Source organism: Mesoplodon densirostris, chromosome 1 (assembly GCF_025265405.1).
Source record: "Mesoplodon densirostris isolate mMesDen1 chromosome 1, mMesDen1 primary haplotype, whole genome shotgun sequence".
Lineage (NCBI taxonomy): Eukaryota > Metazoa > Chordata > Mammalia > Artiodactyla > Ziphiidae > Mesoplodon > Mesoplodon densirostris.
Genome location: NC_082661.1, coordinates 228,449,855 through 228,475,192, shown reverse-complemented (window position 1 = coordinate 228,475,192; position 25,338 = coordinate 228,449,855). Strand labels below are relative to the sequence as shown.

At 43.2% G+C, this 25,338-nt stretch overlaps 1 protein-coding gene across 2 annotated transcripts in view; it reads right to left on the bottom strand.

The window, feature by feature from the left end:
* The window catches only part of SMAD1 (SMAD family member 1), a 79,392-nt gene extending 64,728 nt beyond the window's left edge, over positions 1-14,664 (bottom strand). For both annotated transcript variants that reach the window (XM_060115889.1, XM_060115880.1), the window contains exon 1: positions 14,389-14,664. The gene's annotated coding sequence lies outside the window, so the exon portion shown is untranslated. The remainder of the gene's footprint in view (positions 1-14,388) is intronic.
* Positions 14,665-25,338: the final 10,674 nt, after the last annotated feature.

The following is a 25,338-nucleotide window of genomic DNA, read 5'->3' as shown; positions in this document are numbered from 1 at the left end:
ATCGTTCTTAGTATCCTTTATTGAAAACATAAGCAAAACAGAACAAAAATTACTGGCTCATTTTGTGTGTGTGATTGAATACTGTCCCGTGCAAGCAAACGTAGAGATGGAAAATAACTGAAGGACTCTTTCAAGTATATTTTATTATAGGTAAAGTATTAAAATATTCATTGTTAACGGCTCATACACAGCTGGCAGTCACAATCCTATCTACAGATAAGGGCAAAAAAAACAGTGCTCTTGACTCTAGAGGATTTGGGAGAGGGGATAACACAGCAAACAGCAGACGGGTGTGGCAGAAACAGCCATCTGTGACGCTACTGCTTCAGTATCCTCTCTGCCTTCTAGTCCCCTCCTTATCCCCTATTCCAGGGTTTCTCAACCTCGGCATTACAGGACATTTGGCCGCATCCTTGCTGGTGAAACAGCCCCGCCCTCCCCCCAGCTGTGACACCCAAACATTCCTCCAGACTCGGCCAGATAACCTCCGCTAACACTCCTCTCTCCTTTTCTCTTCGTGCTCTTGGTGTCCCAGGTCGCAACAGCTTTATTTATTAGCTCTACTTCTAGACTAGGACACAAGGAACTGCTGATTCCTTCAAGAAGGGAAAAGCGAAGGCTCTCAAACACACATATCCTTTCTTTCTATCTCTTCTCTCCTCAAATTAAAAAAGGGGGAGCAAAAGTTAACCCTCAGAACTACCTGGGTCGTCTGGAGCACCTAGAACAGGTATCACCCGGCACCAAGTGCTGCTGGGTATCAAAGACACAGTTCATATTCACAACAGACCTACAACATACCACAGGTCCTATTTCCCGACACGTTTTTAAACACATCAAAATGAAAAAATTCACTCATCACTACCATGTGTCAGGCCGATGGTCCTCAATGCTGTTGTACATTAGACTCACCTGTGGTGCTTCTTTAAAAGCTCCCCAACCGTAACCCTGGAATCAGACCCCCCGCCAGGGGTGGGCCCTGGCATTTTTGCGGTGGTTGTCATTCACAGGATTCTGATGTGCAAAGTGAGAACCACTGTGCTAACATGAAGATCGTAAAGATACTGTCCACATACCCTCAAGGAACTCAGTCTGAAGAATGAATAAGATAACTGTAATAAAAGCTATTAAAACAGAAGCTACATTAGACAAGCACGTTGGTATTTTTCCTCAAAGTTACAATCTCAGTGCAAATCCTACACTTATGACCCTTATCCCAACTTTATCAAGCTCTATAAGAGACACTATGAACAGAAGTATACATAGAGATGCTCAAAAACCTGCTGAAAGAATCCACTAAGCTGGAGGTGGGCACAGTGCAGGAGCTCTACCAACTACATTAGATTTCCTTCCTAATCCCTTGCTTCTGAAAGGCGATCCCAATTACTGAAGAAATACACTCAAAGTAAGATGCTATGACGTGAATAACGATGGCTTGTTGTTTAGCTTTTCATATAATCATAGTCTCCTCTTACCAGTAAGATTGCTTCTGCACAGCAAACACTGACTTAGATGTTTCTCTCTCCCTCCCCGAAACAGAGCCCAGCACTGGATGCATGAAACGTTTGCTGAATTGATTAATATTGGCTCAACAAAAAGCAGAACGGCTCAGTGAGGATGCACCAATTTTATAGGAGGCTTTCCTGGAATACAGATCAACATCTCAGCCTGCACAGTATGACAAGACAGAACTCTTCAGTGTTTCCATGCAAATAAATGCTACAAATACAGCTTGGATGCCAATCATTTCAAGGATAATCAAATTAATTTTGCTCACAGTTTAACAGAAGGCCATTTGAAACCAATCAAACGTTCTCTCGAGCTTGAACAAACTGAATAGAAGTCCTGAGCGCACAAACACGAACACTGGGAAAATAAAGAGGTTGTTATTAATTATGCAGACTGCAAAGCCAGCAACGGACACAAAGCAAAACAGGAAGCCGTAACAGATGGGACGGCAAGCTATGTACAGGCAGCTGTGCTGAGCTGTCACAGGGCTAAAGGTGTAATTCCTAAAGCAACACTCACTGTAGCATTACCACTCCCTTCCACACAAAGCTACCCATAAAGGGCTTCCCTGGTGGCGCAGTGGTTGAGAGTCCGCCTGCCGATGCAGGGGACACGGGTTCGTGCCCCGGTCCGGGAAGATTCCACATGCCGCGGAGCGGCTGGGCCCGTGAGCCATGGCCGCTGAGCCTGCACGTCCGGAGCCTGTGCTCCACAGGGGGAGAGGCCACAGCAGTGAGAGGCCCACGTACGGCAAAAAAAAAAAAAAAAAAAAAAAAAAAAAGCTACCCATAAAATTAAAGACCCATTTTGATAAAATTAAGACTCGTGTTGCCGGCATTCATCCTCCCTCCCCAACTTTGCTTAAAGAGTTTGAAGGACGGCTCTGACCAATGCATACCAGTTCCGGCCCCCTACTCCCAGTCACCGTCCTCTGAAAGGACTTAAGAAAGAAGAGGCGGGGGTAACTGGTCTGTGGCTGAAATTGGTGGTAAGCCTGTGGGTGAAATTCAAAAGCCTTTTTTTCCCCCAACTCTGAAATATTTGCAGATCACTTAAGAGAGAGGAGATGGTGGGTCAGAAGATGCTGATGAATCCTCTTCTGTCGAGTGGCCAGGTAAACACTCAAGGCTGAGGTAAGACTGAGTGTACTTCGGTTAGGTAAGGACCCTACCAATAACCACCTTACGGGCAGCACACGAGAAGCCTTTCTTACGCCCACGACCTTAACTATTACCCTTAAGAGACAATCTGGGAAATCAAATGCTAATGCCTAACTTTACATTTTCTTCACTTTATAAGAGGTTTTACTATGTGGGAGAACTTCTTATTTCAATAACTTATGAACCAGTCTAGCTCAATAAGAAAAACCATGTTCTAAGACCATCACTGTGTCTCATATGAATAAGAAAATGCCACTACAAATCAAATCTAATACTGTAACTCAGATGGGAGAGAAAGAGGCCCACTTTGATGTGCTCTATGGAGCACTGGTATCCTTAAAAGTTCACCCATCATGCCAGCTGGTTGAGAACCTGCATAGAACTGAGAGGCCCTAAAGCGCTGGGAACACCTCACATTCCAATGAGGAGCCTCCTAGCCCAATGTCATGAGGGTAGTGGGGCAACATCAAGGAAATGGGATGGAGATGGCCTGTCTCTTGTAACTCCAGCTTACATTCATTGTGTACCTCCTTGTGACCCCAGCTTCTCTTAGGAGGCAGGGAAATTTTGGCTTCCTTTCCTTCAGTGGGAAAAGCCCAGTTTCCCCAGACTGATCCTTCCCGCTCCACAAAGAATGATACAATAAAGTAAAAGAGAAGACATTGTCCCCATTCCAGTGAAGAGTCCACGTCTATTAGTAGTTTGCATTTCATTCATTTGTGAATTGTTCCTGTCCTTTACTAATTTTTTTAGGAGCCCAGAATTTCATTTTTTTTTAATTGAAGCATACTTGATTTACGTTTCAGGTGTATGTATACACACACACACACACACACACACGCACATATTCTTTTTCAGATTCTTTTCCATTATAGGTTATTCCAAGATATTAAGTATAGTTCCCTGTGCTATACAGTAGATCCTTGTAGTTTGTCTATTTTACATAGAGTAGTGTGTACCTGTTAATCCCAAATTCCTAGTTTATCCCTCCCCCGCCTTCCCCCTTGGTGACCATAAATTGGTTTTCTACGTCTGTGAGTCTTTTGTAAATAAGTTCATTGTATCATGTTTTTAGATTCCACATACAAGTGATATCATATGATACTTGTCTTTGTCTGCCTGACTTCACCTAGTATGATACTCTCCGGGTCCATGTACCAATTTTTCTGTAGGGGTGGAATTTCCTATTGATTTAAAAAGTTTTTTTACAAGAAGAGTAACTTGCTGCAAATTTGAAAGGTTGTATTTTTGTGTGTGGTCATTCAAGAGTGTGTGTTTGGTCACATAAATGTTGTCAAATCTATGAATTTTTCCTTTATGGTTTCTGCCTTCAGAGCCATATTTAAAAGAGCTCTACAGGGACTTCCCTGGTGGTCCAGTGGTTAAGAGTCCACACTCCCAACGGAGGGGACACGGGTTCGATCCCTGGTGGGGGAACTAAGATCCCGCATGCCACACAGTGTGGCAAAAACAAAAACAAAAACAAAAACAAAAGAGCTCTACAGGCAGCTATTAGTACTACCCCCGCCCCCATACCCCCATCTCTTGAAAATGACAATTCAATCAATGACAATCGAGAATCCATCTCCCCCTTTCCTTCTGACACTATGACAAGAATCCACGCCAGTATCTTTCTTCACTGAGTGTGTATTCTCTAATGAAAAAAAATTTTTTTAACACTAATGAATAGTGTAAGAAAAATCCATAGATAAATTCACAATACTTACTTTTAAAAGCTCTGGGCAACTTTAAATAGCTTTTTAAGATCATTAAAGGGCATTCTTCTCTTAGTTCAAATACTTTTCTTAAAAACCTTTAGCTGGCATTGTCAGGGAGACACTCCATCTACAAATTCCCAAACTTGATATTCCACAATTTCATTATCGGGATTCCCATTGCTTAACCCTTCTCAGTTCATTTAATCCATTAGACTCCTTATAACGTGTAACCCCTTATCTAGATTGGATCTGATATTGCTCTCATGAACATTCTAGACTCTACAATCATATTGACTCTTACAAATATTAAATAGCTAACATTTTCCAAATGCTTATTATGTGCCAGGTCCTAGGCTAAGTCCTTTATGTATTCTGTACTTCTCTGACTGCAAGATGTACCCTCTCCTAACCAGGAAGTTTACAGTCAGTGGTATGTTGTGCCTAAATGATGGTTTTTTCCTCAGTAGTACATGAAATAGCACCTTATGATGAACAGCATCTTAGATGAAATATGGAAGCATAACTCATCTCATCGTTCTATCAATCCTGAGGCTGATACTATTATCTCTATGTTTCAGATGAGGAAAGTGAGGTTCAAAAGTTAACGGTCAAAAAAAAAAAAAAACGTTAACGGTCACAACACTGTAAATCAACTATATTTCAATTCTAAAAAATTAGAAAAAAAAAGTTAATGGCAGCTTTCCCAAACTTGCCCTAAAAAAGCAAGTCAGTGTTGGGGACTGGGACTTAAACCCAGGCAACCTGACTCTAGAACCTCATTTCTTAGCCTATTTTCTATCCCTCAGCCAGAATCATCTCTGCCAACTTTTCTCTCCAGTCTTACTTTCAGGCACCAAGTTACACTAAAAAGCAACGATTACTAGTCTACTCTACAGCCACATCAAACCTCACCCCAGGCTTCCTCCGACTGTTCAGCCTCTGAATTCACCATAGATTTCCTGGCACAGCACCTACAATGGTTCTTCCAAAACTTCTCCATTCCTCTTAAACTTCCAGTACCATTTTCTGATTCTCCCGGCTCACCATCCCAGTGAAGGGACTGACTTACCTCCGACACTACTGGGAAAACCAGCGCAAGCTGGCATGAGCTCTGTGCCATCTGCTTTCCTCTCTCGGACCCCATTCCGCTTCCTTCTCAGACAATCTCCCTCCTTACCATGACTCATATTTTGTCACCTGTGCTCCAGATCACTAACTCCATCATCTCTGATTGCTTTCTGTCCATTAACTTCTTTCCCTCAACCTTCAAATAAGAAGTCGTCTCATCAATTTTGGAACATAAGTCACTTGAGGGCATAGAAGACACTGCTTCTCATTTCTTAATATATTCAGTCTCTTCACCTCAGCTGCATTCACTTGATTACCCTGACCTTCCCTCCTTCACCCTGAACCATTCAACATGTCACCCTTTGAACCTTCCTCTGGAATCTCTCTTCCCTTGGCTTCCTGGTTTAACTTCTCCTCTGACCCCATACCTTTCTTCCAGTTCCTTCTTTTGTCTACTTCAAACATGCCTCTTCTTTCTACCACTTCCTAGTTGTGGGTATCAATGGAAGATTCAATCCACCAGCTCCCTGTTTCTCTGTTCATGATCCTCTCCAAATACCCATCCATTCCCGGACGTTCCACCATCATTCCCAACAGATCACTTCTTGGCATCTACGTAAAGCTCCGAGCCCTCCCCTAGGCTTTAGCTTAGTTATGTATCTCCAACTTGCCTGTAGAATACTTAGATACCCCACCTTAAATTCAACCTGTCAATTCTAATTTATCATTCACACAATTTTTATTCCTTCCACAACCAGCTCTTCTCTATTCTTAAGTAAAGGCTTTATTAATTTTCCAGCCACTCAGGTTGGAAACTTAAGAATAATCTGACACCCCTCTTTCCCATTACTCTATAGCCAAATAACCAGCGGGTGTCTTTTCACTCACAAAACCCACCCCATCAGAGAGCGAGAACTCAAAGCGGTTTCTTATCAGTCTCCTGGCATATGGACTCTACCCTCTCCAAACTGCAAGTTCAAACACCTTCTGTGACTTCCCAGTGCTTCCTCATTCTGGCACGCTGAGGTCCTCAAACGCTCATCCTCAACGTAACCTTTCCAAACACCTCTCCCAGCTCACCACACGGGACCCCATCAGGAATACCCTCTGTGGTCAGTCAGAGCTGCAGACTGGCCTCCAGATCTGTGCTGTCCAACGTGATAGCTCATTGTTAAACAGGTGGCTATTTCAACATAAATTAATGAAAATCTAAAATGCAGTCCTCAGTTGCACTAGCCACATTTTAAACGCACAACAGCCACTCGTGGCTAATGGCTATGGTGCTGGACAGCACAGATACAGCGCATTTCCATCACTGCAGAGAGTTCTCTCGGACGGCGCTGCTCCTGTTGCCTCGAGCCTTCCACGCCGCGACTCTGCCCAAATGTCTCTTCCTTCTCCCAGTGCAAAGCCACACGTCCTTCCACATCACAGTGGGCCTCACGTGAACTGTCTGTACAACTTACCCCTATATTACCCTGCAACAACTCTTGTGATGTTGCATTTAGTTTTTCATTTTTGTGGGTCTCCTCACTAATTACTGAGCCCCTCTGAACTAACAGATTCACTAAGTGAAGCATATGCTCATTACCACACTGCACCAAAATGATCAAATAAGGAGATATTTAATACCCCTTTCCTCCATTAAAAAGACATGTTTTCCTTCAGTCTAAACAAAAGATCTTGCATTTAGCTAACTGAATAATGACTTAATTTAATGCCTAATTATAATACTTGAAAGATAATGAGTTCCCTTTTCTTCTTGTGGTATTCGAAACTGAAAGAAAAAAAAACTATAAAGGTCTGAAATACTTCCACTTTGCATAAGCACACCGCAAAGAAACCACAAAAGATAGACACGGAGAGGAAAATGAATGAATAGTTTGAGTAACTATACCCTAACTATCTGGAATTGTAGGAAAACATATAGTACAGCTGCCCTAAAATTAAGGGGAAACTACAAATAAAGCATTAAAAAATTACACGTATAAATATATTTTTGAATCAAAAGCTAGACCCCTCTATCCTCCTTTTCACAAACATGACATAGTGAATATTTATTTTCACCGTGAGCTCAAAAGCATATAGATGCATAAGTAACTGCTGTGTATGTTGTATGTGTTCCTTGAAATCCAGGCTTGTCTGTCTCAAGAAAATTAGTTAAGAAATCAATCCACCAACCATAGACCTGGGTTCTATATAAGGCTCCTATGTGAACACTAGGAACCAAGCAGAGAGATTTGAGAGAATTGCCAGGTATGGATTCCCTCAAACCTTAGAGAGTTTGATGCTTTATCTTCAAGAGGGAATGTTCTCTAAAGTTCTGATTTTAGCTTATTAAAAAATCACAGGGCTTCCCTGGTGGCGCAGTGGTTAAGAATCCACCTGCCAATGCAGGGGACACAGGTTCGAGCCCTCGTCCAGGAAGATCCCACATGCCGCGGAGCAACTAAGCCCATGCGCCACAACTACTGAGTCTGCATGCCACAATTACTGAAGTCCGCGCACCTAGAGCCTGTGCTCCGCAACAAGAGAAGCCACCGCAATGAGAAGCCCGCGCACCACATCGAAGAGTAGCCCCCGCTCGCCACAGCTAGAGAAAGCCCGCGCACAGCAACGAAGACCCAACGCAGCCAAAAATAAAATAATAAATTAATTTAAAAGAAATCACAAAGATGTTAGATTAAACTGCTCCAACACTGCAGTTCCCAGTATCAGCCTAAAAGCCCAATGCAGTCATTGGAGTTGAACTGTTTTTGAAAGATTGGCTTTTCCCATCTGAAAGACAGATTTCCTTATGCAAATGAATTCTACAGGGCCCGCTCATTTCTGCAAGTCAGCCAGCAAGAGCTGTAAATGTTACTTTTTTGCCTAGGACTAGTAGTACATCTCTAAAACTGACATTATTTTAATAATGAACACCATAGTGAAGATTTTGACTTAGATTTTAAGTAAGTACATTCATGCAACTTAGCTTTTTTTTTTTTTTTAAAGGCAGTAACTCCAGAAGTATTAAAAATACTTCAGGTATTTTTGCAGCAAATCAGATGACAGGTCACCAGATTAGCCTAAATAGTTGCAATACGACGTAATAGCAGAAAAGGGGGATAAAGAGTCAAGAAATGTCAATTTGAGGCAAAATGGAGATGCCTCTATTTGTTACCAACGCACTTCCCGCTCATCTTGGTACCAAAAATTAAGACCACAGCCTCCAGGCTGGTGAACACATCAAGGTGCTATGCGGGTGGGGCGCCTGGAGAGGGCATGGAGCTCGTGGCGCCCTTCCCCCATACCCTGCCCTGTGCATCTCTTCCATCTGGCTGTTCCTGAGTTGTATCCTTTCATAATAAACCAGTAATAGTAAGTTTTGAAAAAAGAAAAGAAAAACCACATACAGAAGTACAATTACACAGAACACTTCATCAGCCTCAATTTTATAACTTTTATAACTTTATATTTCATTTTATAACTTTATATTTCATTTCTAAATTTTTATATTTAAACTATCCCTTTTCTCCTTAGACCTTTCCAATTCTCTCCCTAGTACCTCCTAACTCCTTCCCTAAATACCCCAATCTCTGACTTTTGGTTAGGAATATGATTTGTTTTTGAGAGCCAAAAGGGGAGATTTGTACAGCAGACTTGCCTAATTTAACTTGAACTTCGTAGAATCTCAGATCTACCATTTTCTAGTAAGGTCCCATTGACTAAATCAGGCATAAGGCGTTTCTTTTCCATCTCTAAAATTTAAAAAAAAAAATCCATTTTACTCTGTAAAAAACATCTCTCTGAGGTTGTCAGACTTGATTCACACTCAGCTCAAACAGTGTTGGGTACAAAAAGTTAACATCACGCCAAAAAATTCTTCTTTCCTCCCCTCCCCGATTAACACTGGATATGCTCAGACCAAAGGCCCAGGAGCACAGCGAGTGAGGAAGGAAAAAACAAACAAATGGGAACTTGACAATGACAGTGATCCAGGTGCAGGCTTTCCCTCCTCCAATCACTGGATGGGTGACTTCAGGCAAGTCCGCTATCTTCCCTGGGCCTCGGATTGTTCAACTTGATAGGAACATCAAAGTAGCTTTTAACACTCAATATCTCTATTCTTTGTAAAGGAAATTACAAATCAGTGTTTATGAACACACTTGGCAAGGCAGTCCCATGGATGTCCTTCACCTGAAATTTGGGTACTTCTGTGCACACACAAGTTTAACAGGGCATATAAGCATTTTTGGATTAGAGGATGGGAGCGTGACAGGGGATCCAGGGTTTCATCAAATTCTTAAATAGCCCTGACGAAAGAAAATAAAAATAAAAATGACTGAACTGTAAGACTATACAAAAATAGACATAAATGTAAAAAAAGAAAAAAAAATTCCAAGGAATTTGCAATGAACTATTTGCATCTCAAAGGTGCAGTGTTTACCAGCTAAAGAAGACTAATTTTAATGAGATAAACTGAACTACTAGAACTTTCTTTTTAGTACCATCAGCTTGTGATTATACAAGAAAAAAGCAAGGGGAAAGTGACAGGAATTACCCAGAAAAGCAGAGATAAAACCAGTTTGGCTTTGAAATGCATTACTTTTATGTCAGATTTAGTCTTCCAATTATGTTCTGCTTAGAGAGGTGTTAACATTATGTTTCCTTTCTTAAGCACTTAAAGGAAGACAACAGAAGATGGCCCAGAAAAGCACAATAGAAGGCAAAGTTGTCTAAAAGACTAAAAAATAAAAGCAAAGTCATGTCTATACCAGAATAATAAAGCCCAGCAGAACAGTGATTATTCAGGTATTCTCTCTCTCTCTCTCTCTCTCTCTCTCTCTCTCTCTCTCTATATATATATATATATATATATATTTTAAAGTGAGGGGCCTTCCGTAGTGGTGCAGTGGTTAAGAATCTGCCTGCCAATGCAGGGAACACGGGTTCGAGCCCAGGTCTGGGAAGATCCCACATGCCGCGGAGCAACTATGCCCCTGCACCGCAACTACTGAGCCTGCGCTCTACAGCCCACGAGCCACAACTACTGAGCCCACGCACCGCGACTACTGAAGCCCATGCTTCAGCAGAGCACGTGCCTAGAGCCCGTGCTCCGCAACAAGAGAAGCCACCGCAAGGAGAAGCCTGCGCACCACAATGAAGAGTAGCCCCTGCTCGCCACAACTAGGGAAAGCCCGCGCGCAGCAACAAAGACCCCATGCAGCCAAAGATTAATTAATTGTTTAGAAAAGTGAGGCTCTAGAGTGAGCTTGCCTTGTTCACGTCATGGCTAAGAATATAATCACTAGTTATGTAGCCTGAGGCAAGACAATGAATCACTCAGAACTCAGTTTCCTTACCTGTAAAACGTGACGACAACAGTACTTAGGGAAGTTTTGACACTTAAATGAGACATGAGTATTAAAGACAAGGACACAGAAAACAAAAATCAGCTACAATTACTTCTCCCACCCAAAGCTCTAAATCAAATCAGAAGCCATGACATCAATGATAAATATGACTGACAGGACAGTCAGCCTCATTCTATGCAGCAGCTTCAACTGTCACTTCCAAACTCTTTTACTTTAACAAGAGCAACTAGGAAGTAGCAAAATTAATGGATGTATTTCTTTCTCCCTTCGACCTCACACACTCATCCACAGAGGTTCCAGGTAGAGAAGCAGCTGAAAGGTGAGTAGAAAGTGAGGATGAGGAGAGGCGAAAGGTCTAGAGCAGCACTGTCCACAACAGAACCTTCTGTGATGATGGAAATGTTCTATATATACATTCTCCATGGTGGGTGCCGCTAGCCACATTAGCTACTGAGCATGTGAACCGTGGCTAGTGCTACTGAGATGAATTTTTAGTTTAATTTAATTTTAATTAATTTCAACTTAAATACCCACACATGGTTATGGCTACCTAATTGGACAGCACAGCCCTAGATGACCCATAAATGGAATAAGGATTGCCAGAAATTTAAGCAAAAAATAAGAATCTTCTTTCCCTGAATTGTTTACATGTTCAATTCAAATATCTCTGTTTCCAGTGGAGACCTGGTAACTATGATTAAAGAAATAACGGATCAGCGTTTGCATCAATACAGTGCAACTCAGTGTTAATAAAAGGATCAGAGATGTGAAATATGTGGTCCTCTGATATTTTATAAGGTCCCTAAGGCCAAGTTAAATTCAAGCTCACATGAAGCATGATTCAGTGCATGGATCAGAGCTGGAAAGGTCCTTATCGGCACCCTCAAAGCATCTGTTTCTCCACTACCGAAGGGAAAGCTACTTAGACAATGCAGACTGAACATGCCTTAATTTAGCTTCAATTTTTTCAGAAATTCAGAGTTCTGTAAGCCTTTCCCCTTTTCAGAAACACTAGCGTTCCTTGCCAGTTTGGCCTTTCCACTATAAACAAAATCCATGTACCACCCATATCTGAAGGATAACGCCAGACTCCTGCTTAGCTGCCCCTGTAATATGGTTTAATTATGATGACTGAACTAATAGGCTGACATCATAGACTTTTACAGGCTGACCCCATGTCATCCTGATGTATCATTTTGCACCAGTTCAGTGCTGTAAATCAATTTAAGATCTCAAGCAGGTTGAAAAGGCTGGTAATGATGCTTTCTCTGCCGTCTCTGGAGACTCTACATTATACACAACTTACATTATTTATAAAGCCTCAATGATGCTTCCATTAGCCTTGTAAGACTACACAAATGAGATCTTTTATACACACACAACTTGGCCTTGATTATGTAGGCGACTGCAGCTTAAATATACTCATCTAATTACACTCAAGTTTATTCTTTTTCCACTGTAACCAAGTTACTAAACCCAGAATTACTAGAAATCAAAATTACAACCTGCAATTTAGTTTTCAACTAATAAATGTATTTGGAAAAATGAGACTTACTTCCTCTTAATGCTTTAATGAACTTAGTAGAAAAAAAATTAAATTCCAAGAGGTGTAAGAAGTTAATATTTTAAATTGCCTAAAAACTGTCATTTCTCTAAAACGCAAAGGTCATCAGCTCTTCAAGGGTATAAAACCAAAGGATACTGCAAAAAGGAAAAATGTATTTGGTTACATACCTATGCTTGGAGGGGTCAAAACTAAATCAAGGACAAATCCCTACCCTCAGAAGCAACCTGATCCTGCCTGGATCCTCCAGAGGCTCTGACATCGCCCACCTCTAGAAAATCATCTCCCACGACCCTGGTTACAGTTTCCTAAGAACTGCAATATTACACAAATGTACACCACCTGCACAGAAATATCAAATTACTGCAAATGGGAAAGAGGGAGAGAGAGGGGAGGACAAACATTTAAATCAGTTACAGCACATTTAGGCCTGGCACCTCCATCAGAATTAACACTGATGCAAAATATTTATACTAATTGAAAATCCCGGGGCAGTGCACACTGATTCTGCCCTGATTCTTTTTAAATCGTGGTTCTAATACAGCTCAGCTACCTCCAATAAAGCGTCAAGTGGTAATGAGAAACAAGATGAAAAATCAACGTGGGCAGAGAACAGTTTTCTCATTGTGCTACTGAATGCATGTTATCCACGGCAGGTAATGAAAGCGAGAAACGTTCTGAAATAAAGGCATTTGGCGATTGAGCTGCTTGCTAGGAGTTTCAGTAAGAGGAAGCATATACAGAGATCAGGCAACTTCTGTATCATTCCACCTACTCTGAAATTTCAGCTACAATGGCAAGAGAACCTCAGCGGAAAGAGGCCGGCTGTCACAACACTCACGACAACGATGTTTTCTCGGGAGAGGGTTCGGAGACGCGCCTCGATTTTCAGAAGGGAAGCGCCCGGCCGGGGATCTTGCAAGTGCACTGAAACATCGTCCGCGCCGCAAAATAAACAAAAGCCGCAGCTACTGTAGTTGTAAGATCCGGCAGGCATTTGTTCCCCCTCCCTTACCAAAGTACATCAGGGAAACGCTCTCTCTGGAAGCCTTCATATATATTAAGCAACTAGAAAAACAAGCCCACGTCTGTCTCTCTCACACCCAACACCCGCCCCCCCGTTCCTGCAGAAACAACCCCGAGAAACACTAACAAAGACCGGGCGCAGAGTAAATGAACAGTTGCTGCACAGCGAACTCTCAAATACACATGCAGTGAGGCAATCAAATCCGGGAAAGGGAAAGGAATGAGACGACACTCGGAGACTCCGGGGGGTGTAGGCGGAAGAGAAAAAAAAAAAAATTACGCGCGCCGCCTCCGCCAAACCTTTGAATAAATGAGAGGGAATTTCAGTGCGAACTTTCCTTGACCTCGACCCCCAAGACGCTGCTGGGGGGCACAGGAAGGAGCCTGGCCCGGACGCAGAGGGACTCAGGGCACCGGGTGTCCCTCTTACAACAGCCCCGCTCCGCGGAGAGGGCAGCGCCGGCGGCCGCCCTCCGACTCCCGCAGGGGTCGCCCGGGCCGGCGCGGGACACAATGGGCCCGCGGGCCGCGCCGACGGCCCAGGCTCGGCTGCAGGAAGGGAAAGGGAAACGGGCGGCGGGCGGAGGGGGAGGGTGGCCGCGGAGGGCCGGCCGCGGGCAGGGCCGGGGACCGAGGAACGCGGCTTCCCCACCGCAGACCCAACAAAGACGCGGGGGGCACACGGGCCCGAGCCTTGCCCGGCTGCCCAGGCGCGTGAAGAGGAGGAGGTGGCAGGCTTGCTCCTCCGAGCGGCCGGGAGGCGCCATCATGGGGGGGGAATCCCCGGTCCGCCCCACGCGGGGAAGAGCCCCCTCCCCGCCGCAGCCCGCGCCGCCGGCCCCGCGCGCGATCGTGGCCACCCGGCCGGCCCGCGCCCGCCCCAGCCCGCGGCGGCAGCGGCGGCGGCGCTGGGAAGCCCGGGGCGCCGAGGGGAGGGCGGGGACGCGACGGAGGGGAAAGTTGGGTTCGGGTCTGTTTCGTTTTACCGGGTTGGCTGCGCGCCTGTCCACGCGGGCGCACGAGTTGGCCGGGCGAGCGGGGTGCCCCGCGGCCCCGGTCCGGCCGGCCGGGCGCTGCGCTCGCAGGGTCACTCCCCGCGCCTCGGCCCGGGCTCAGCGGCTCGGCCTCTCCTTCCTCCTCCCGCCCGCCCGCTCGCACACTCGCTCGCTCGCTCCCGGAGCCTGGATTGATCTGGTCGCGCTGGCGTCAGGGAGTCGGAGCCGCCCAGCCTCCACTCCTCAGCTGCCAATACCCGGCGCACTCGCCCGCCCGCCTGCTCTCTAGCTCGCTCACACGCGCACTTGCGCGCGCCGCCGCTCCCGCCGCGGCTGCGCGACCAGGGATCCTCTCCAAATTCCCGGCCCCGCCGGCGCGAGCGCTGGGCCCGCGCCGCGCCTCCAGCCCCACGCCCCTCTGGTTCCAAGGAGAAAACACCACAGCCCCTGCCTCTTTTAGTCCCGGGGGAGCGGTCTCCGTACTTTACCTGCCGGTGAAGTTCCGCGTTCAATGTTTATTTTTTTGAAATGTTCCTAGAACACGTCCACCGGGCCCACCCAACCGCTCTATAAACGTGGAGTGCGTTTTGACAATTACCTTTCGAGCCTCGCCTTTTTATGTCTAGTTTCATTGCCCCTCGCTTACTCCTCAATGATTTGCAAGCCCTAGAAATTGCACGTACCCCAAAATGGATAACCTAGTAACTATTGCATGTGCTTGTAACAAACCCTGAATCAATACGTGTGTTTTATGCCAATTCGGGATCTAATGATTCCAGTTGGTTACCTCGCTGCTCCAAATAATGACAGATGCCACAATAGAACTTAAAATTTTTTTGATCGAGTTTCTACAATCTTCTAGATGACACCAACTTCCCAAAATAAAACCGAACTAGCTCCCAGATACCTGATCTGCGTAGACATTGAAAAATTTTTTATAAGATTTCATTTTTCTCTTGGCCAGCTCTCTGGAAGCTGGCATGAAATCTTGGATAATTACCATAATGCTGAGTTATGTTAGAGGCGAATAACTATTCTGAGGAATAAATTTCACATGTACCAAAAGAACCATTACCAGCAATATTTTTTTAAAAATCCAATTAATGGTACTCTCCAATTGTTCATGTACTTTTACACGTGCACATTCCATTTAAAATTCTTATTTATTAACTATTTTTAAATTTCTGCATTCCATGTTTAATTATTCTAAGGAAATGCAGCAAGTCCTCCAAAGCACATAAAATACTGTTTATATATAGGTCAGAATATTTCTGCTAATTTCTTCTTTAAATGATTTGAGCACTTACAGGTCAATTCTTGGGCCTCATCTTATTTTCCCAAAAAATCAACTTCTGATATAGTTATTCATTCTCTGCTCCTCAAAACAGCAGTTGGAGTGAGCCTTGTTAAATGCCGCTCCCATCAGATCACTCCTCCGCTCAAACCCTCCTTTGATAAATAGAATGTGCTATATCCATACACTGGAACATTATCTAGTCATAAAACGGAATAAGTACTGACACATGCTACATGGATGAAGCTTGAAAACACTATGCTAAGTGAAAGAAGCCAGACACCAAAGACCACAAGTTGTAAGCTTCCATTTATACAAAATATCCAGAATAGGCAAACCTATAGAGACAGAAAGAAGAATGGTGGTTGCCTTTGTTTGGGGGAATTGGAAAGGTGTGTGTGTGTGGGGGGGGGGGTGATAGCTAAAGGTTATGGGGTTTCTTTTGGGGGTGACAAAAATGTTCTAAAATTAGTTTGTGGTGATGGTGGCCCAGCTCTGTGGATATACTAAAGCCCACCGAATTGTACACTTTGTGGGCAAATTCTATGACATGTGAATTTTATTTCAATAAAGCAGTTTTAAAAAAAAAGACATGACAACTAATCCTTGTTTGGATTCTGGATTGGGGGAAAAGCTATAAAAAGATGTAGAACTGTTCATTTTTTTAAATCTATAGATGACCTATCCCAGTGCAGCCCAGTAGCCCCAAATGATAATTACTAATACTACACGTGCTGTGAAACTGGATGTTGCCACTCGTGCCAGCTATTTCTTTCAATGGTAATAGAAAATTGGACTGTTTTCAAAAGGACATTATTGGGACAGTTGTGAAAACTTGAATGTGGGTTGCATATTAATATCATTGTATCCAAAAACATCCTCCCTTGCTTCCCCATTTCACTCAAAATAGAAGTTCTCACAATGTGTACCAGACCCTACATGAACTTTCCTTCCCGTCTTTCTTTACCACTCTGACCTGGTCTACTCTCTCCCTTGCTCTTCCCTCAAGTCTCTGTGGCCTCCTCACAAGTCCTGGGACCGCTGGGACACACTCCCACCTCAGGACCTGTGCACCGGCTGTTTCCTCCCTGGAAAGCCCTTTCCGCTGATGCCCGCATGGGCCTCTCCCTCACCTCCCTCGGGTCTTCACTCAAACATTCCTCTCTCAACGAGGCCCACCCTGACCACTCTATCTAAAATCTCACACCCCACCCACCCACCATATCCCGCCCAAATACACACGTTTTATGCCCTCTTTCCCTGCCTGGTGTGGATGCTTATCACTACCTAAGTACTTTCTTCACCAAAACAGCAGGATTTTTGGGTCTGTTCTGGGCATCGCTGTACCCTCAGTGCCTGGAGCAGGGTCCGGCCCCTGTTGAATAAAGGAATGAGTGAATGAATCAATCTAGCACTGTTCAAGTCACAAGGGATATGGTGCAAACAGATACAAATCCCTCAGGGGGGACAAATAATGAATAAATACACAAATATGCCAGGTACATGGGATGGAAGCCAAAGGGTAACAGGGATGGGGAATGGGGGCGGTTGCTGCATTCATGCGGGTGGGGAAAACCTTACTGACAAGAGGTCCTAGAGGAAGAGGGAGCCTATCACATGATCTGCAGGGAGGGTTGCCAAGTGCAAAGACCCTGAGGCTGAGTCTTCTTCCCCCTTTCACAGAAGAGCCGGGGGCCAGAGCCCTGAAGCAGGGAGAAGCTAGCACAGAAAGGAAGGCAGTGTGTGGCCCAGATGCACGAGGGCTGGTGGCTGCGGAGCTGGGAACACAGGGACCTTCTCTTCTCTCTGCTTCTCTTTTCTTGGTGAAATAGCCCCGGACCCTACTTCCGGAGAAATGGTGAGGGTGGAAGAGATGCTGGAGGTTGGAAAAGAGAGAAGCGCATATGAAACGGTTATCTTTTGGGAGAGTTTGAGAGCAAATGAACCATGGAAATGTGGTAGGATGCCAGGCAGCACTATTAAGTGCCCATTTGAGGTTAGTGGTCATGAATTTAAAGCAAGGCCAGTCAGCATGGCTGTGGCTTTTCCTCCAGCCTCGGTTGGCCTAAAGGGGAAGAGCTGGGATTTTGCAGGTGGGTGTGATGGAGGGAAAGAGGGTCAGAGAGCGGAGGGTGTAGGCAGGGGAGTGACTCTGGGGAACTGTGATAAGCAGAGAGGTGAGGACACGGGAGAGTGTGATGATGATGGAAAGATGAGAAGATCAAAGGAATGAAGGTGGGAGGAGCGGAATCCAACAATTGCTGGAGCAGGGAACCACCCCCAAAAGCTGGGGAACAGTCTGAGAATGGGATGCTGGAGATTAAAATCATGGACCTGGGACAGTGTGGGATAATGCCAAGATCTAGCAGTGTGATCAGAGAAAGTGGATGGGCTGAGCTAGGGAGGAGGACAGGATCCTCAGAGAAAAGGAGATATCAAGGGACCGAAGGCAAGTTAATTATGCTACTTAAGCAGTTTGTCTCCCCCTGCCCCAAATCAATTACTAATCATTTACAATAAGGTGAGCCCTTAAAATTGGCTGCAAATTTTATATATGCAAACTGTAAACCCAAAAACTTATTTTAAGAGATGGTTCTACTCAGAAAAATAAATGCAATGTAGAGTTTGTGTATCAGCTCCTTAACTGAATTTAAGTGAATTAGTTTCCCTGGAACAAGCCTGCCAAGGATCACTGGTGTGGTATTCTTCACATTAAAAAGGGGTACTCCTTTTATTTTGTATCTAGGTGAGAGGATGGATGTTCACTAAACTTATCATGGTCGTCATTTCATGATGTATGTAGGTCAAGTCATTATGCTGTACATCTGAAACTTGTACAGTGTTGGATGTTAATTATATCTCATTAAAACTAGAAAGAAAAAAAAGGCAGGAGGCAAAAAAAAAGGGGGGGTTGTTCCTGTGATAACTGTGGTGGGGGGAATTATATATTTTTGATGTTGAAATCCCTTTATTCTCTCATCACACCCTTTCCTCCAGAGAACTTTGAACTGTTTGTAATTATAGACGTTTTTAGGCATGTTGTTGACTATTCATGGGAAGACCCTATCAGCCTTCTAAGTTGTGTGTAGGTGGGAGCTCTATCTAGTTTGTTTCCCACTACATCCCCAGAGTTTCCACAGACCTATCACAGTAGACACTCAGATATTTGCTGAAGGAATACATCTCTAATAGGACGGCTGTGAAAATTCCAATTGGTGTCTTTCTTAAAGCAGAGCATACTTCACAGTAATGGTTCTCATTATTATCCTCACTCTCAAGTCTAAATTTCAGATCTAATTATAATTCTAAGAATTTGCAAAAAGTTGTTAGACTTTTTTCTGAGAGTTTCAAAACAGCCTGTATACTATGTAAAAAGTTCTATGTGAACATTTGATGGTAAGTATCATGGTGACAGTAGAATTTTAGATGAATTTCAACAGTCTCTGAAGTCTGTGGGGCGTTCTATAATCCTTGCTTAGAATTATTCTCTGAGACCACATTTCCAGTCAGGGTCAGGTAGTATTTGCAGCATGTAGACACAAGCCTTTGAGGACTGTTCCCTCCTCCATTTTCCTGCCACACAGAACTTCAATGTTGTTATTCCCCAAAACTCACAGTGAATATTCAAGCTACTGAACTCCTAAACTGTAATAAATCGACAGCATTCTTTTTGCTTATCTGACCTCTATAAATTCAACCATTAGTAACAAGGCTGATCCCCAATTTTGTGAGCTTACTACCTACCATTCACCTAACAAATGTTCAGACCCCCAGTTTCTGCCAGGAATGAATGGCTCTGCACTAAACTGCTGAACCGTCACATATACTCCTTGCCAATTAAATCATACTGGAGAATTTCCACAGGTTCATCCCTTCCATGAGATATTCACTTCCCTCTTGAAACCCTATCATGTCCTTCCTTTCCCATGCTCCTAGTTACTTTGACCTCATGCCTGGACCTCTAGGGTGGTCCCGCAACCCTCCTCCATGCCTCAGGGAACCCTTATATCATTCTCGTTGCTGAAATAATCTCCCAAGGGGAGTGGTTTGAGCATGTCATTCCCCTGCTCAGAAAAGTTCAATGGCTTAGCAGTGCCCCCCTAATAAACTTCTAACTTCAAGGCCTGGTACCTAAGGTTCTCAAAGTATGACCCTGACTCACATTTCCTGCCTGGTCTCACTCATACACTCACACAGACATGGGCAAATTTGCAATGGTATTCCCCCAAAGCATCTAAATAGTATATCCTGTGTTCATACTTTGGTGTATGAACCAGAAGCTCCAGTTTTCAAAATCTGACCTATTCTTTAAGGTCCAACATCATCTCTTAGATATTAAACAAACAAAATTACTTTTTAAAGTTGGGATAGATGATGTATTGAACTCAGAATTCTCATTTTAACAAATGAGGGAAATGAAAAGTTAAGTAATTTGCCCAAGGTCAAAAAACTAGTAAATGGCAGAATCAGGTCCAACTGCATGTCTCCTGGGCCAGAGTTCTCTCTTCTCTATACAAAACCCCATCCCAAGGCTTCCTCTGTTCCTTAGCTCTTGCTGTGCCTCATATACTTGGTTTTTATCTATTCCATGTCAAATATCACTCATCCTTTGACATATTAATTATATATCACAAGGCACCATAAGTACATTATAGGGATGGATGAATAACACTAGCCTTCTCTCCCACAAAAAAAGAGCTAATTTTTTCTCCACACTGACACAATATTTCACTAAATTAGTGACACAGATCTCACTAAAGGGCCTCATCTGACTGCTGTTCTGTATCGAACTCATAATAGCCAGAGCTTACTGAGCATTCACCTGGCACAATGCTAAACACTTGAGAGGAATCATCTCATAGTCTCAGAACCTCCCTATGAGATAGATGCTCTTACCCTCATCTGCTGGTAATAACAGTGCCTAACCATAGGGTTTGTGGGGAATAATAATCATGGTAATAATAACTAACACTTAGTGTTTCCTATTTGCCAGGCATTGTTTTGAGCACCTTACATATATACTGTTAACTCCTTTATTTTTCAAAACCCCTCTATTATATAACTATTGTGTTATCTCCGTCTTATAAATGAGATGAAGCACCAAGATGTTGAGTTGCTCAGGGTTACACAGCAAGTATACTGATGCCTCTACAGTGCTTAGCACAGTATCTGGTACATTGCATGTGTTCAGTAACAGTGGCCAAAATTCTCTTCACTGGTGATTCATAGTGCTGTGCTGAGAATACAATTTCTGCCTCTAGAGTCAAGTATTTTAGGTAGACTCATTCCAACAAAATATTTAGTAGATTGGTCAGTTTTTTTTTAATATATAAATTTATTTATTTGTTTGTTTTTATTTTTGGCTGTGTTTTATTTTTGGCTGTGTTGGGTCTTCATTGCTGCATGCGGGCTTTCTCTCGTGGTGAGCAGGGGTTACTCCTTGTTGAGGTGCATGGGCTTCTCACTGCAGTGGCTTCCCTTGTAGTGGAGCATAGGCTTTAGGCACGCAGGCTTCAGTAGTTGTGGCACATGGGCTCAGTAGTTGTGGATTGCAGACTTTTGAGCGCAGGCTCAGTAGTTGTGGTACATGGGCTTAGTTGCTCGGTGGCATGTGGGATCTTCCTGGGCCAGGGCTCGAACCCATGTTCCTTGCATTGGCAGGCAGATTCTTAACCACTGTGCTACCAGGGAAGCCCTGATTGGTCAGTTTTTTAAAGTTTTAATGACTATGTGATTTCCAGAAAAAATAAATTTAAACAGTTTTGTTTCTGGTAGCAATTTCTCTTTCCTAGGTCTGCATCTACTGGTGAGTTTGCCCAAGGTGAAAGGCTGGCTTTGGCTGCCTTTGACACAAAACCTAAATGACAGTGGTTTAAGCAATATAGGAATATATTTTATTTCTTATTTTAAAAAAGATCGGAAATAAGAACTCCAGAGGTGGTAAGGCAACTCAAAGATGTCAGGGCCAAGATCTCTGTGAGTTCCTTGTCCTCTCTCCCTAATTGTTGATCATAAAATGGCTGCTGCAGCTCCAGTCATCATGTATGCATTCCAGCCAGGAAAAAGAAAATGTAAGGGTAAAAAGGGTGACCTGAGTCTGAAGCTCCTTTAAGGAACACATCACTAGCACCACTCCCACCATGACTTGTGCCTACTGCTCATCAGCACATGCTGTCTTATGGCCTATTTGCAAGAATGACTAGGAAATGCCTTTCTTTTCTCTTTAATCATAGAAAATTGCCAGTGCAACAAAATGGAATCTCTGCTAGTGATGAAGAAGAGGAGGATGAATGCAGTGATGTGCTCCAAATGGCTCACTCCGGCTTGTGAGAGCCAATGGTTAAATTTTCAGGTTTTTTTTTTATAGGGTGGTTGTTAAACACATTGGTAGCCTGAAATTTGTCACAATGGGAGCATTTACAGCACAAAAATTGGCAAACACCAAAAAGTTTTGTCTTCCTTTTTTTTTTTTTTCTAGAGCCAGTTGTTAGACATATACCATACCACTGAATATTGGATAAGTAGCTAGAAGACTGTGCTACAGAAGGCTTTTCATCTTCCTTACTACACTTATCATTTATCTCTGACCATAATGGTTTAGGCTTGTGAACACTTAGGCAGGTAATCTTTTGAAGTACTTGGTATATTAACAATCTCCCTCTTTTTGTTCTGTAAAGATGTTAGGCATATCCGTTTATATTGGGTTTTAGTATTTTCCCAGAGATTGTAAAAGTTGTTCTTTGGTATTAAGCTAGGGATGTCATAAAACAATCAAATTTCTGTCCCGGCACTTGAAAAAGTTTTATGTAAAAATATTCTGTTCTGGTAAGACTCATGCATGTGCAGAAACATCCCCTGCATTTTGTATTTGAGGCAATTGTCATATCAAGCTGTGGCTAAGACTGACCAGCTTTTCTAAGTTAAGGTATAACTTTCCTGAGATATAAAAAATTTCTTTAAAATAATTTCTTCTTCCAAAATGTATTCCTGGAAAAAGTGTACAGTGGAACATTTTCTTCTCCTGATTATAAGGAGGAATTGATAGTTTTTCACTCTTAAGGAGGAGAATCCTTGGTGGGTTTTGTTTTGGTTTTGCTTTTCTTTTGAACACAACCAGACACTTGAAAACACAGCACTGAAGGGACAAAGAGTGCCTTCCCTCTGGAGGGATAAAATAAGAAGAATGATTTCAGGAGTTGAGCCAGAAACTGAAAAGTAAATCTTAAGGGCTTGTGAACATGACCCCATCTAAGGGGTTTCACCTCCAAAATACAACTTAGGGTATTTAGAAATGAAAACCAGAAACAAAGTCACATATAAATTAGAGTTGCCAAATGTACCTTTAGATTTTTCTTTATCTTTTTCTTGTGATAAACTAACAAGACTGACAAAGAGAAGCCTTTGAAATTTTGCATTAAACTTTCCTTTAGCTTTTATTTCTTTGGATGATATCTTTTATGACTGGAATTTTTAGTGTTGTTTTATCACCTTTAGAGTCCATTGTATAAACATAATAAAGCTTTTGCTTGTACAAGAGATTTTTCTTTTAAAAATCTTGCTTTTCTTTTTTTTTTGCGGTATGCGGGCCTCTCACTGTTGTGGCCTCTCTCGTTGCGGAGCACAGGCTCCGGACGTGCAGGCTCAGCGGCCATGGCTCACGGGCCCAGCCGCTCCGCAGCATGTGGGATCTTCCCGGACCAGGGCACGAACCCGTGTCCCCTGCATTGGCAGGCGGACTCTCAACCACTGTGCCACCAGGGAAGCCCTAAAAATCTTGCTTTTTATGATTTGCTTTAGCTAATGTTATCTGACTGTAGCGGTTATGATGAAGAATCTTATTTGAAAATAAAAACAATGATCAGTAGTAATCTATCTCTAAGGCTTGGGTATCCAACTGAATCAACCACATTTGAGCCACTGTCTGTTCAGGGGTTTTTGGAGGATGGTTGACAAATAACACTTCCTTTGCCTCTTGAGTATGGAGACAAATAATAAACAAACCCCAAAGTCAGGCAGATGGAATTCAAAACACCATCTTTATTATCTATAAAGTAGCTTGGAATATTTAGCCATAGATCTGTGGCTAAATTGGCTTGCTAATACTTTACCTCCAAATTAGACAGTCTTAGGCACTAGCATAGTGGGACAAGCCACAGGCTGCAATTTATTTGTACGACTGGATAGAAGGGGTCAGTCCCTCACAAAAAATACCCTTCTTCTGGTTTCCTAAAGGATTCTTCCACTCTGCATCAGCATATACACTGAGTTATCTCATCTTTCAAAAGAAAAGCTAATGTTGCACTTTTCCCCCTGAGACAAGGTGATCAGGTTTTTTTCCAGTTAACTCGGGGATACTCCACTTTGCCTACATAAACTCCTGAAATTTGCATTTTGTTTTAAGGAGTTCAAACTCAAATTTTGTCCGTTTCAAAGTTTCTGCAGTTGTATGTATTCCCCAAAGTCATAACTGTTAAATTGAAATGCTTTGTGTAAAATAAAAGGAGAGAAAATAAGAGGTAAAAGGATGTGAAGATTACTCTAGCAGGTCCTTGCAAAAGTCAAAGAACAATATTAATACAGTTACCAAATGTATATTGAGTGGCTACTGTGTGCTGGGCATTGTTTAAGGCACTGGGTTTACTGCAATGAACACGAAGTTTTCCTTTCAGTTGGCACATATTTTAATTGGGGAGACAATGAACTAAGGAACACAAGATAAGTGAAGATGTGATCATTTAAGCTGTGAGGACAATCAAACAGGGTGCTGTGACAGACAGGGACTTTAAGGGGTAGGCAGTGTTCTGTTTTAGGCAGGGCAGCCAGCAAAGGTGCCTTTGAGCCAAGTTATGTACAATGAGAAGGAGGCTGAAGAAGTTACAGATCATCATTTGCAGACCCTCATAAGGACTTTGGAGTCTTTTCTAACTGCCACAAGGAGTCACTGAATGGTTTAAAGCAGGGCAGAGACAGGATCTGAGTTATAGTTTCCTGGTTTCTCTGTAGAAAAGTGGGAACCACAGAAAGGTCATGAGTGAAAGCAGGTAGGCCAGTTTGGAGGCTACTACAGTGGTCCCAAGAGAAGATGGTGGCTTGGACTAGGCAGTCGTGGTAGTGATGGACCAAAAAGGATAGAATGCTGTAATAAGGATAAACGCCTCTTATACTATAAGCTTCAAGGGGACAAGGATGAGGCCAGTGAAAGTTGCCTTTTCATGGTGACTTGAGTTCCTATAAATTTCAGGAAATTTATTTTAAAAAAGATGCTTGTTACATGTTATATTTTCTAACCATACTTCCAACAACCTGAAGAGTCTTCTCCTCAAAAATTAAGAATTACAACATCTCTCTGCATTCAACCCCTTCTTTTCCTCTCATTTTAACTCTTTCTCTTTATGGCTCCTCCCCCAAACAATAAACATGCTGTAATATCTTCTATTCTACAAACACATTTGCACAAACATTCATAAACATATAAAATAGAGCCTCCCAAATAGAACCCCTCTAGTTTCCAAATACTTATCTAGTTACACTTCTGTGTCCCTTCTTGTCCAACTTCCTCAGAGAGTAGTTTATGGGCTTCCCTGGTGGTGCAGTGGTTGAGAGTCCGCCTGCCGATGCAGGGGACACGGGTTCGTGTCCCAGTCCGG